The sequence below is a fragment of the Mercenaria mercenaria genome, chromosome 2, assembly GCF_021730395.1.
Source record: "Mercenaria mercenaria strain notata chromosome 2, MADL_Memer_1, whole genome shotgun sequence".
NCBI classification, from domain to species: domain Eukaryota; kingdom Metazoa; phylum Mollusca; class Bivalvia; order Venerida; family Veneridae; genus Mercenaria; species Mercenaria mercenaria.
In genome coordinates, this window is record NC_069362.1 from 40,782,878 (window position 1) to 40,795,837 (window position 12,960).

Consider the following 12,960-nt stretch of genomic DNA (forward strand, 5'->3'; position numbering starts at 1 on the left):
AACTTGAAACTGAAACCTAGCAATGGAAATAAAATCTCAAACTTCCTCAGCATAAGCTTGTCATTTCACAATTCATGCAGTTACTGTATGATACTTAAATGTTTTTTTCTGTTATTTTTTTTTATAATTGTGACCTTTATCTTGCTTTATAGCCTACATGGCTTCCAAACAAGTTTGCTACACATCAAGTTTGGTCAGCATATGTCATTCAAAAGTAAGGTTATTACCTGTGTTTTTTTTTAATTTTAAATAATACTGAAATTGACCTTGTCTAGCAAATACAAATGCAATCGAAAGCCAGGTTTCCTAACAAGCTTGCTTTACACCAATTTTAATCAGAATATCTTATTCTGAACTCAAGTTTTTGCTGGAAATATTCTGTTTCTAACAGAAATGATCTTGACCCAAATACAAAGAATGTAATGCCAAAATTTCTCTCATCATTAGCTACCTACATACCAAGATTCACAGCAATATGTCTGCCCTAACTTACACTAATGAACAGACAATGCCATAGATAGATTTCCAAACTAGAGCTGCTTTTGAGAAAAGCGCATTTTCCCACAACTGCCTAATCAACTGAATTGTTGTGTATGAGTTAACCATGCATCAAAACCTCAAGTGCCTTATCAAACTTAAAGTGCTATGATTATCAAAAACAAATTTCAAGGGCTATAATCCAAAGTGCCTGGGCCGATTTGGCTAGTTATTGAACTTGGTCGAGGACTTATTGGCAAACACATTTTGTTAAAGTTTGGTGAAGATCGGATGAGAAATGTTCGACTCAAGAGTGCGGACAAGACTTGTGACAGACACACAGAGTGGAGTAAATCAATATGTCTCCCACACCACTGTGTAGTGTGAGACATAATAAGCTTGCTACCAAGTTTGATGACAATAGGTTATTAACTGTTTTTGCTGTATGACAATGTGAGTCCTCTATGACCAAGTTTCAATCACTGACACTTCAACTCTGTTGATTAAAAACCCTGCTTAGGTTGAAGATTCATTTGTTTGAAGAAGCCCTTCAGCTGACTTGAGAAAAACTGGTGGTTCTACCAAGGTGCAATAATTTTGGAATGCGACAACAAGTGGTCTTCTTCCAACGTTAAAACTAGAAAGTTGCCATTAAACCTTAACTCTGACAGTGCAACTACAGCTAAAACAAAACAAGTCCGGACTGTAATGTAATTTTAAATTCAGATAGAAGTAAATAACAAAACTTGACAAAAACATCTAATTTTAATATTCTGAACAAGAAATAAATGGATGAAAAACTTCATTGTATCTTTAAGTGTTTTTTCAACATGAAAGAAGCATACGTCTGGAGGTAAATTGCTTTAAGTCTCAACCAGAAATACTGTAGAGTCAAACATGAAAAATATAAAATCAAAGTTTCAATTTATTTTACAAAATGATAAAATTTCATCCACACTAGTACTTGGTGCATTAAATCCATAAGGTATTTCTGAAATTTCAGCTTCATTTATCAATATCATGTTAATATCCTGTTTGCTTATTTTTCCCAAAATTTTACAGAATTTTTACCAGGTAATGTTGCTTTCAAGCTAGCAAAGAAATCGTTAAAATTTTACAATAACCTGTTGACAAATAAATAATTAAAACTCAAAATATTAAGACTTTCTGATGTTTGTAATGAAGAAAGATGTTCTAATCAAAAACATTTTTGACAAAAAATCCAAAAATAACTCAGGTATTTTGGAAAAATTTTGTTTGTTTTGTGTTCAATGTCATTTTTCAATAGTATTTCAGTTATGTAACGGTGGGCAGTTAATCTAACTAGTATTCTGTACTGGTACAAACCTGTTCTCTACATGTAACTGGCAATCTCCCCATATAATCCAGAGGTGGAAGACGAATGTTTTCAGACACAATGATTCTTATCAAATCATCACGGGGAACATATGCCCTGCCCAGGAATCGAACTCATGACCCCACCATCCATACATCTATGCTCTCCCTACTGAGTTTGAAAATTTAGCAATTTTCTAATACTAGTATCACCTTAATGTTCTAAAGAATAATTAATAATATTAATGGTATTGTATGATATACAAAGAATAACTAGATGCTTTTGTAGAAAAGCACATCCCTCCCCAAAAGCATAGTAGTAATAGGCAAGAAGTCAAAATGGGACAAAAGTGAAAATCAAAGAGACACTGATGGTTGGCTTAGTGACTGAAATGCAATTATGGTAATCCTCTAATAGGCATGTCCAATCATCCCATGAAGTTTCAATGTTCCGGGTCAAGTGGTTCTCAAGTCATGGATTTGAACCGTGTTCTTGCCCTGTAACCTTGACCTTTGATAATGTGACCCCAAAATTAATTGCAGTCATATACTCTGTATATATCCAATCATCCTATGAAGTTTCGACATTCTGGATCAAGTGGTTCTCAAGATATTAATCAGAAATGGTTTTCCATGTTCAGGCCCCTGTGACCTTGACCCTTGTTCAAGTGACCCAAAAACAATAGGGGTCATCTACTTAAGTCATATCACCCTATGAAGTTTGAAGGTTCTGGATCAAATGGTTCTCAAGTTAATGATTGGAAAAAGTCTTCCATGTTCTGGCCCCTGTGACACTGACCTTCGATTGAGTAACCCCAAAATCAATAGAAGTCATCTGCTGTGCATGTCCCATCATGCTATGAAGTTTCAACATTCTTAGTCAAGTGGTTCTCAAGATATTGATCAGAAACAGTTTTCCATGTTCATTTCCTGTGACCTATCTACTCTATAAGCCCTATAAACCTTTAAAGTTTGAAGGTTCTAGGTTAAATGGTTCTCCAGTTATTGATCGGAAATATAGTTTGACACACAGATGGATGGACAGACAGGGCAAAAACAGTATGTCTCCTCTAGTAGTCTCGTCTAGAAGGCAAAACCATGAAAACCCTTTAAACAAAAATGTGGATCAAACACTATGCATTTAAATCCTAATCTTAATTTTCTTTCATTTATAAAGTCAAATTCTCATTCAACTTCTCAAAAGCTGTTTGGCCACTGGATTGCATTCCTAGAACATTTGATAACTGTTCACAGACAAGTTCAAAATGTGTCCCTTCCAAGAATAAGTAGCATAACAATAGAATGTGTTCATTTTACTGTAAACAGACTGTGGCACAGTTTCGGTCTGTACTGCAGCACCATTTCCCAGCACTGTGAAAGAAAACTAGTCTATTCCATATTCAGTAAACTCTGATCCCACCTCTGATTTATTTGGCAAATAAGTCACACATTTCGTAGCTGGACATTTTCGCACAACGGCTGGCCAGAATTTGCAGTTAATTGACTAGAGAAAATGTGAACTTTCTGCTGAGATAGCAACTCCATATCCTAAGAGGGAATCGTCAGGTAAACATTTCATCACACATCTGAAAACAAAATTGCTTAAATGTATATTTTTAAGGGAAACAACAGAATTTCATTCTTCTAAACCAGTAACAATTTTTTCCATGTAAGAGACTGACAACTTTTCAGCTTCAAAAAGCTGTAGAGTGCAAATATTTGACATTGATTATTTGATAAACTGTCACAGAGAACACTTTTTCCTGCCCAAAAGCTAACATGCAATCTCTTGATTATTAGTTCAAAATTCTCCCTTTTGTGGAGGTAGGTGTTTCAATCTAACACACTTAACAACTTGAAATACACACCAATACTTGATTTTTTTATTCTGTCTTTTTAAAGTTTACATAATTTTTTTCATGCTGATTGATGGGTTTATGCGTTATTTCATCACAAGCGGGCTGTATTGCTATAAGGTAATGGTACAAGTACAGAGTAAGGTTTATATAGTTTCTTTTATATTACCCTGAATTATATACAGGTCATACACATAATTTGAACAATTACATTACACAATCAAACCATGATATCGCATGCCAAATATCCAAGAAACGTTTGTATAAAATTGTTATAAAATTGGGCCAGTGCTGTTTCTGACAAGAACATTTCTAAAGTTTCCAATATATACATATAGGGAAATAATGACAACTCCGCCTGGTGGCTATCTTATTACCAATCAATAACTGAAAAACATTTTGACCTACAGTGTGTCAAACTTCATTTTATAATTGCATGTGGTCAGCAAGTGACCCCTTATGGAATGGATTTTGATTAAATTTGGCCTGAATACTCCTTAGGAGGTCTTCTACTAAAGTTGTTCAAACGGTTCTGTTTGGTTGCACGTAGTGGCAGCCAGAGCTAAATCTTCAAACAACACCTTGTCCTATACCACTGGTCCGATTTTAAAATAATTTCACACAAATGGTCTTTATGTAACCTTATACTAAGATTGTCCAAATTATTGCAATCTTGGCTGTTAACCAACTGGTCAAAAAATAACAGGGGTCATCTACTGACCCTAGGCAATTATGAAGTTTAACATTTGTTGGCTTAAACGTTCTTCAATTATTGATCACAAACTGTTTTCAGTCTGCAGGTCACAGCCACCCTGACCTTTGACCTACTGACCCGAAAAACGATTGGGGTCATTTGCTGACCATAGGTAATCAGATGGACAACTAGCAACTAGTATAATGCTTTCCCATTGTGTGTGGGGGGGGGGGGGGATGAAAAGCTCCTAAATTAAACACAAGGCTTCATACCAGTCATTCATTCATAATTTATCAATGGTACAGGAGTAGTAGTCTGGACAATTGTTACTCAAAAATTTCCATTGAATGGCTGTAAATGACAATGTGCATATCACTTCTTGGTAGGGAAGCTTCCTGTGAAATTTTGCTGTATTCCGGCCAGGTGTTTCTAAGTAAAATCCCAGGCATGAATGTTGCGACAGACTGACAAAGCAGCATATGTTTGCTCCCCTTAAAATTTTCAGGGACTATAAAAATGGTCTTCCTGTGCTATAAAGCTGGTGTCAAACTTAACTGTTGGTGATATTTTACTAAGTATCAAGAGAATCTTGAAAACAACACTCCAAGAAATTTTATTTACCTGGCACCTGCTAAAGATATCTTCTTGTTGAATTCTGATCTTGAAATGGTTGAGAACTTCGACAACCTGGTCCATAGCTATGCCAAACATCACATTGTAACACATGTCATATCCAGAATATGTCAATCTGACCCACTACCTGTAATGTTTTGAATCTTTTATTTTATATACACTTATTTTAGCTCCTCTGCAATGGAAGTCTGAAATTATTTGAATCACTCCAGGGTTTGCTTCTTGGGAAAACAAATAATTGTGTCACATGAAGGGGTCGTGACATCATAGTGTTCAAACATATGACCTCCATGAGCGGCCAAAACTTTAATCACTAGACCACAACTCCACATACCTCTTGATTATTAGCCTAGTGAAGATTTGTAATTTTATAAAATATTTGGCATAAACATTAACACACTGGGTATGACTAGTCTATCTGTACTTTTATTGTCCAAGTAATGACCACATTGCCCACAAATAATTTAAAGATTACAGTAAAACAGCTCTGTCATGTTTTATCTACCTGTGAGTGTTCTGCAATGGCCCTAGACCAAATCTCGGTTTGGCTCTTTAGTGTTTAAAGCAGACATGTAATCTATGCAGCACAGCAAATATCTGATGACAAAGATCTATTTTTTGGCACAGATGCAACAGTTATTTCATGCTAGTTATCAAATGTTATGTCCTGTAATCTTGAGCAGGAGTCCAGTAAACCCTTACCATATTATAAGGCATTCCACTTGTTAGTGCTATCCCTGTAAATATTTATTTTAAAGTGACAATATAAATTATCTTCAGGTTTAAACTGTTAGTGTCTAGCAGTTATTGAATCATACTGCCGAGCTAAACTTTACATGAAGAATCAGTGGTTTCTTTTAAAAACTATTTTAGTTCTATCTTCAACCTGTTTCATTTCCTAGCTGAAAAATACACTGAGAGAATCTGACAGAAATGGTTCCATTAAAATCAGCCACTCTTTGCAAAAACAACTTCCCCACTTAAACACGAGATGGATGCCAAATGACCTTAGATGAGGTCTTCAGTCAATCATCATTAAAAACACACACTACCTGTGAAACCCAAGACATTCTAATTGGAATTTTCATGTTTTACTAATGGGCAGGCTTTTGGAGTTTTGAAATCTGTGCCCAAACTCATATTTTATAAATTTGGAGCTATGGTGTTTACCTATTAAAACCACGGTCATGGTCAGCATAAGGCTCTGTAATTAAGGCATCTACATCATAACTTCACAACTGCTTCCCCGGTCCCTGTAACATTGCATCTACAATCACCTGTAGTGACTCTGGAGATACTGGCTCACCATCTCAAAAGACTGGAGGAAAACAAATATTTTATTCCAATCTATTATTAACAAGAAACATTGAAATTACAAGAAAATCAGGTTTACAAACTTTGCATCACACCAACAGGTTCTGTTTAAACAAGAGGGCCATCATGGTCCTATATCGGTCACCTAAGTTAAGCTGCTTGCTTGAACCTTTGCTAAAGCTTTAAAAACAAAAGCAAGAGGGTCATTTACCCTAAAGCACTCACTTGAGTACAAGGCTTTAAGTGTGTTAGTATAATGTTATTGAATAAGTACAAAGTTAAGTTTCTTCTATGTTAGCCTATATTATATACATGTCACACACATTTTGAACCTAGGCCAAAAATTTGAACAATTACAGTAGACAGTACAATTCTGATATCAAGTTCTTGCTATTATTGATTCAGAGAAGAAGATTTTCAAAGTTTCTTATATGTAAGCCTATAGTAAGTACATGTCACACACAGGGGCATAGCCATTTTTTGACCTTAGGGCAATAATTTGGACAGGTATGGTAGAGAGTCAAACCCTTATACCACATGCCAAATATCAAAGCTCTAGAGGAAAAGATTTTTGAAGTCTGATAGCTGAAAACCTATTTTTAACCAAAACGACCCATATGTTCAATGAACTGGAACCATTTGAAAAATTTTGAAAGAGGGCTGCCCAGAGGTAATTTATGTAAAGTTTTATCAAAATTCAGTGGTTTTGGAGGAGATGTTGTTTAATGAAATTGTTGATGAAAAGTGACCACATCCTCTGGCGGTCATGTTTATTGACGATTCAGAAAAATTTGAGTACTATTTGTAGAAGGTCACTCAAGGACAATTTGTGTGAAAATACTTTAAAATCGGGCTAATAGTTTTATACAAGAAGATTTTCTAAGGTTTTACTATATACATAATATGTGAAAGGTGACCATGCCCCTGGCAGTCATGTTCTTTTACGAATTGGATTAATTTGAACAATCTTGGTAGAGGATCACACAAGAAGCATTTGTGTAAAATTATTTTAAAATTTGTCTAGCAGCTTCACACTAGTTTCCACTATATATATATATATAGTGAAAAGTTACCATGCCCTCTGGCGGCCATGTTTTTTGAAGTATCAGAATAATTTGAAAAATCTTGGTAGAGGGTCATGCAAGGACCATTGTGATCATTTTCTACACACACTGTCAAGACAAAAGTGAAATTTGAAAAACCTGGAAAAATTGGGGCTACATTTCAAAACACAAACTATCTTTATCAGTTGTAAAATAATTGTATTTCTAACAATTCAGTTTGACTATGCTATGAAGTCAGTATGAAATTTTAATGATTTTCACATAATACTGTTACTCATTTTCACAAGGCAATATAATTACCCCACCCACTTTTTTCCAATGGGACCAGTACTTGCATCAGTCTAAAGATAGCATAACATTATTTCTACAATTAAGATTTTTGAAATACTTTTGTATATATTGTGTCTCAAAACTGCTTCAAAATAAGGGTAAAAAAATTGGGGTCACCGGACATATAAGAGAGATATTCTGTATTTTATCATGAAAGTACCAAAATTTTAGAATATTGGGGTTTGCTGGCAAATAAGCTATAACAACAAATATTTTCATGAAAAAAAAACGCCTAAACAATATGAACATGTGTGCAAAACATAATTTTAAATAACAAAATAGTTCCAAACCATTTACATCGACATTTCATCATAAAAAACAGATGTAATATTACCCCACCCACTTTTTTAAAGTTAAGTATGAATTATATAGCATTGTTAACACTCCAACATGAATATTACTATAACAATCTTCACCAAAGTAAAAAAACAATATTCATGGCTACATAATCCGGAATGAGTTGCATTATGGGGATGATCCGAGCAGTATATCCAGAGTAATGTGCCCCTGATATAGTAAAAATAGCAATATTTACCCATTTTTTACAACTGTATCATTTTTATTTAAAGCAATCTTGAATAAACTTAGAAAATTGTCTAAAATAGACAATGTGTACGGCCATAGGGTCTTGCAAGACCTAGATTTCAGGCATTTTCAGACTAGCAAGTCCAGAGTTATCTGTCCCTGTTATATAAAATGTTGCAATATTTGAAAATTTTTTAACGCTCTAGTTTGAACATTTCACAACAATTTTGATCAGATTTAATGGCAATGTATACGAGCACAAGCTCTTGGAATAACTCGATTTTGGGTATGATCAGACCAGCTTGTCCGGAATTATGTGCTCCTGATATATCACAAAAGCTGTCTGTTAACAGCACACTTGAAGGGGTTTAGGAGATACAGAGCAGACACAAAACTGAAGGCTTTGAGTTGTGACCTTGACCTTGAACCGACATGGGAGACTCATGGGTTCTGCACATTGTCTTGATGAGGTGATTATTTGAACCAAGTTTCATGAAAATCCTTCAACATGTTCAAGGGGTTTAGGAGATACAGAGCGGACACAAAATGTTACGGAAGTAGGGAAGGATGGACAGAGACCATTCCTATAACCCCCACCACTTGTGGCGGGGGAGTTATAAACACCACGACAATAACCATGGAGGAAATGACCTTCAATTCAGCACCTATAAAATTTCATGTTGTGATAATTGCCTGGAAAAACAAGTCCCAGTACTGTACCGTATTATCATTTTCTAACAGATGGTTAACCACCTTAAATATTTCTAACAGGTAGTGAACCACCCCAAGTAATCTAAAATATTTCTAATTGTCACTCAAAAATGTTCTGGTATGTAGGACTCAATGAAAATTATCTTATATCATATATGATAATAAATCACCTTAATGTCCAGAAGTTGTGTTGAGCTACCTTAAATAATTCTTCCTATAGTAAGTTACTGAATTAAACCAACAAGAGCTGTCAGAGGACAGCACGCTCGACTATTCTCAGTGCTTGATAAGCAATGAGTAAAACTTTAACATTACTATAAGTATATTCTAAGTCGAAAAGGGGCCATAATTCAGTCAAAATGCTTGATAGAGTTGCCTCCTCCTTTTTACAGACTGGGATCATGATGGTAAACAAGTATGCAAAATATGAAAACAATATCTCAATGGACTTTGAAAATATTTGGGGTGGTACGCAAACTTTAACATTTATTCAAAGTCGAAAAGGGGCCATAATTCAGTCAAAATGCTCGATAGAGTTGCCTCCTCCTTTTTACAGATTTGGGTCATGATGGTAAACAAGTATGCAAAATATGAAAGCAATATCTCAATGGACTTTGAAAATATTTGGGGTGGTACGCAAACTTTAACATTTATCTAAGTCAAAAAGGGGCCATAATTCAGTCAAAAATGCTTGATAGAGTTACCTCCTCCTTTTCACAGACGGGGGGTCATGATGGTAAACAAGTATGCAAAATATGAAAGCAATACCTCAATGGACTTTGAAAATATTTGGGGTGGTACGCAAACTTTAACATTTATTCTAAGTCGAAAAGGGGCCATAAGTCAGTCAAAATGCTTGACAGAGTTGCCTCCTCTTTTTTACAGACTGGGGTCATGATTGTAAACAAGTATGTAAAATATGAAAGCAATATCTTAATGCACTTTGAAAATATTTGGGGTGGTACGCAAACTTTAACTTTACAATAAGCATATTCTAAGTCGAAAAGGGGCCATAATTCAGTCAAAATGCTTGACAGAGTTGCCTCCTCTTTTTTACAGACTGGGGTCATGATGGTTAACAAGTATGCAAAATATGAAAGCAATATCTTAATGCACTTTGAAAATATTTGGGGTGGTACGCTAAACTTTAACATTTATTCTAAGTCGAAAAGGGGCCATAATTCAGTCAAAATGCTTGACAGATTTGCCTCCTCTTTTTTACAGACTGGGGTCATGATGGTAAACAAGTATGTAAAATATGAAAGCAATATCTTAATGCACTTTGAAAATATTTGGGGTGGTACGCAAACTTTAACATTTGTGTGACGCTCACGCCGGGGCGAGTAGGATAGCTCCCCTATTCTTCGAATAGTCGAGCTAAAAACCTTAGTATCAAAGTATCTTTCAAGTTCAGAACTGACTAGTACTGAAATAAATAAATTTCTTTTTAATTCACTGCACAAGATATTATATTTGAAAATTTCTATTAATTGACTATTTGAGAAAAGTACCTTGGACCTTTCATCAACGAAATTTACCAAAATTCTCTAATATAAAGCAAAGAAAACCTGTAATTTGTTCAGGATAATAATAAACAGTAATGTTCAAATCAAATAAAAGTACATGAATTTGTATACTGGGTATAAATAACTCAAACAGATTTTCTGAAAATCTATTAATAGAACAGTTTTACTTTATGCTAAAATTAGTTAACCACTGGACCAATGAAAAATCAATACTACCTTGTAATGAGGATGTGGAAAATTGCTGGAATCCCAAAATGTGTACAGTAACTAATAAATGGGGATCAAGAAACTGAATTAAAAAAAATAGAGCAAGTCTAAAATTAAATTCCATTGACTAAGATTAGTAACAAAGTACTGGCTTGTTGAATATACCTTTTAATTGTTAAATGTATTGTTTTTAAAAGAAATTTTTATTTTGATGGCAATTTCAATAGATTTAAGAGATAACATTTAGTTTGAAAAGAGATAGATAGAAGATACATCCAAAGAACTACAAAATACATTATAGCTATTTGATACAACATGCAGATTCCTTCACCAATTATAATTTAATTCTGTTAAAATCCCTTTTACCAAGTTAATGTGACTTGTGAATTTTCTTTCTATCTTTTACAATAGCACATCAACTTGGCTGATAGTGATTCTTTTTTTTTTTAATTTGTACTTTATTGAAATCACTCAAAAATCCTAACTGATTACTGAAATACTAAACAGTTGTAAAGTTTCAACATCCAATTTTGAAAAATTTTGATTATTTAAAATACTCACCATTTAAAGTTTACATTTCCCACTCTAAAGACCTGTATGATATAAAGGGAACAACGAATTATTTTCTGTTTTTCTCAGATCACTACCTGTTTACCTGGCATAGGAGGAAAATCACTAGTAGGGTATTCAACAGGTCGAATCTTTTCAAAAAGATAATGTGTATTGACCACTTTCTGTAAAAAGGTCCCCTGTCCTCTTCAACCTGTCAATGGTAAAACCAAATGGCTTCCAAAACCCCCTTTATCCATCCCCCAACTAAAATAAGTTTTCATTTACTAGTATAATCTTTCTATGTATGTTGTTTCGTCAGAATCACCGGATTTTTTCTGCATCCTAAACTCAGTGTTGTCGACCTCTGTAATTGACTTTGTACTTCTGTTCTGTCACCCACTAACATTCATAAAATTTCTTCACTTGACAAATTAATCACCACATATGTATAAACATCAACATATGTGTGAAGTCTGGAGTACATCTGACATTGTACTTATAATATAAAATTCTGGTTCACGTATTTTTTAAGAGTGTCCTGCACAAAGCTCAGCAAAAATTTCTCTCAGAATTGATAATTTATAAATCAATGTTACTTCAAATACTTGTCAATCTGACTGCACATCATTTAACGACCACACATTTACAGTTGACACCTCATCACGAACTCTCACTGGGGCTGCAGTATTGTACTCGCCCTTAGTTCGAACTTTACCAGTTATAAGAAGGGGAAATGTGGTCTGTTCTGCTCTTTATTATTTCCTTAGTATCTGTTCTACCAAGACATTTCTCAAACTGTACTCTACTCATATCTGGTTCTGAAAATAGACATAATCATATCTGGTTCTGAAAATTGACAATCAATACAATTCGCATTGTTACAGAATACTAACTTGATTACTTATAATTAAATATTTTAAAATTATGTATACTAGGTCTTTATTAATTCATTCATAAATCATCATGATAAAACATATTTAAGCACGATGGTCCATTACTCCAGAAAAGATAAAAGAACCTTAAGGCCTCAACAGATATTAAGTTCTAGTTGTACAACACTAATTTAATTATCTCAAAGATGTACTATTTTAAAATAGGTACTGAAAAGAATGTCTGAATGTAACCATTCTTAATAAAAATAATATCCAATGAATTTGATTATGCATGACACAAATGAGCCACGCCATGAGAAAACCAACATAGTGGCTTTGCGACCAGCATGGATCAAGACCAGCCTGTGCATCCACGCAGTCTGATCAGATCAATGATGTTTGCTTTCGAAGTCTAAATTTCAATTAAGAGAAACCATTTCATAGCGAACAGCATGGGCAAGACTGCGCAGATGCTGGTCGGAAAGGCAATATGTTGGTTTTCCTCATGACGCGGCTCAAATCTTACAAAATAGAACATGTCCTAATCTGTAGGTCAAGAAAGATTTACGAAATCAAGGAATAGCATCGTACACACGATAACATTTGGCTGTACATCTTAAATTTAATTGGTGTTGTACAACAAAAACCTACCGTCTGTTGAGGGCTTTAGAATGAACTAAAATAATTAAACAACAATTACGGTACAGTATGATCTACTATCAAATGACAATACAATATATTTTACATGACTCACCACACTTTTGGAATCTGTAAACCATAAATGAACAGGAACAATGCCACACCACTCATGACAACTTCCGCATTCATTCTGGTGCTGTGCTATTTTGTGTTGATGTCGTATGT

The 12,960-nt window shown here is 34.4% G+C and overlaps 1 long non-coding RNA gene across 1 annotated transcript; it reads right to left on the reverse strand.

Moving 5' to 3' along the window:
- Positions 1-1,269: 1,269 nt before the first annotated feature.
- Positions 1,270-6,310, reverse strand: LOC128548467 (uncharacterized). The gene is made up of 3 exons (XR_008367064.1): positions 6,166-6,310; positions 4,984-5,122; positions 1,270-3,398 (listed from the first exon to the last, which is right to left on the reverse strand). It is a non-coding gene; the product is annotated as an uncharacterized LOC128548467 (long non-coding RNA).
- Positions 6,311-12,960: the final 6,650 nt, after the last annotated feature.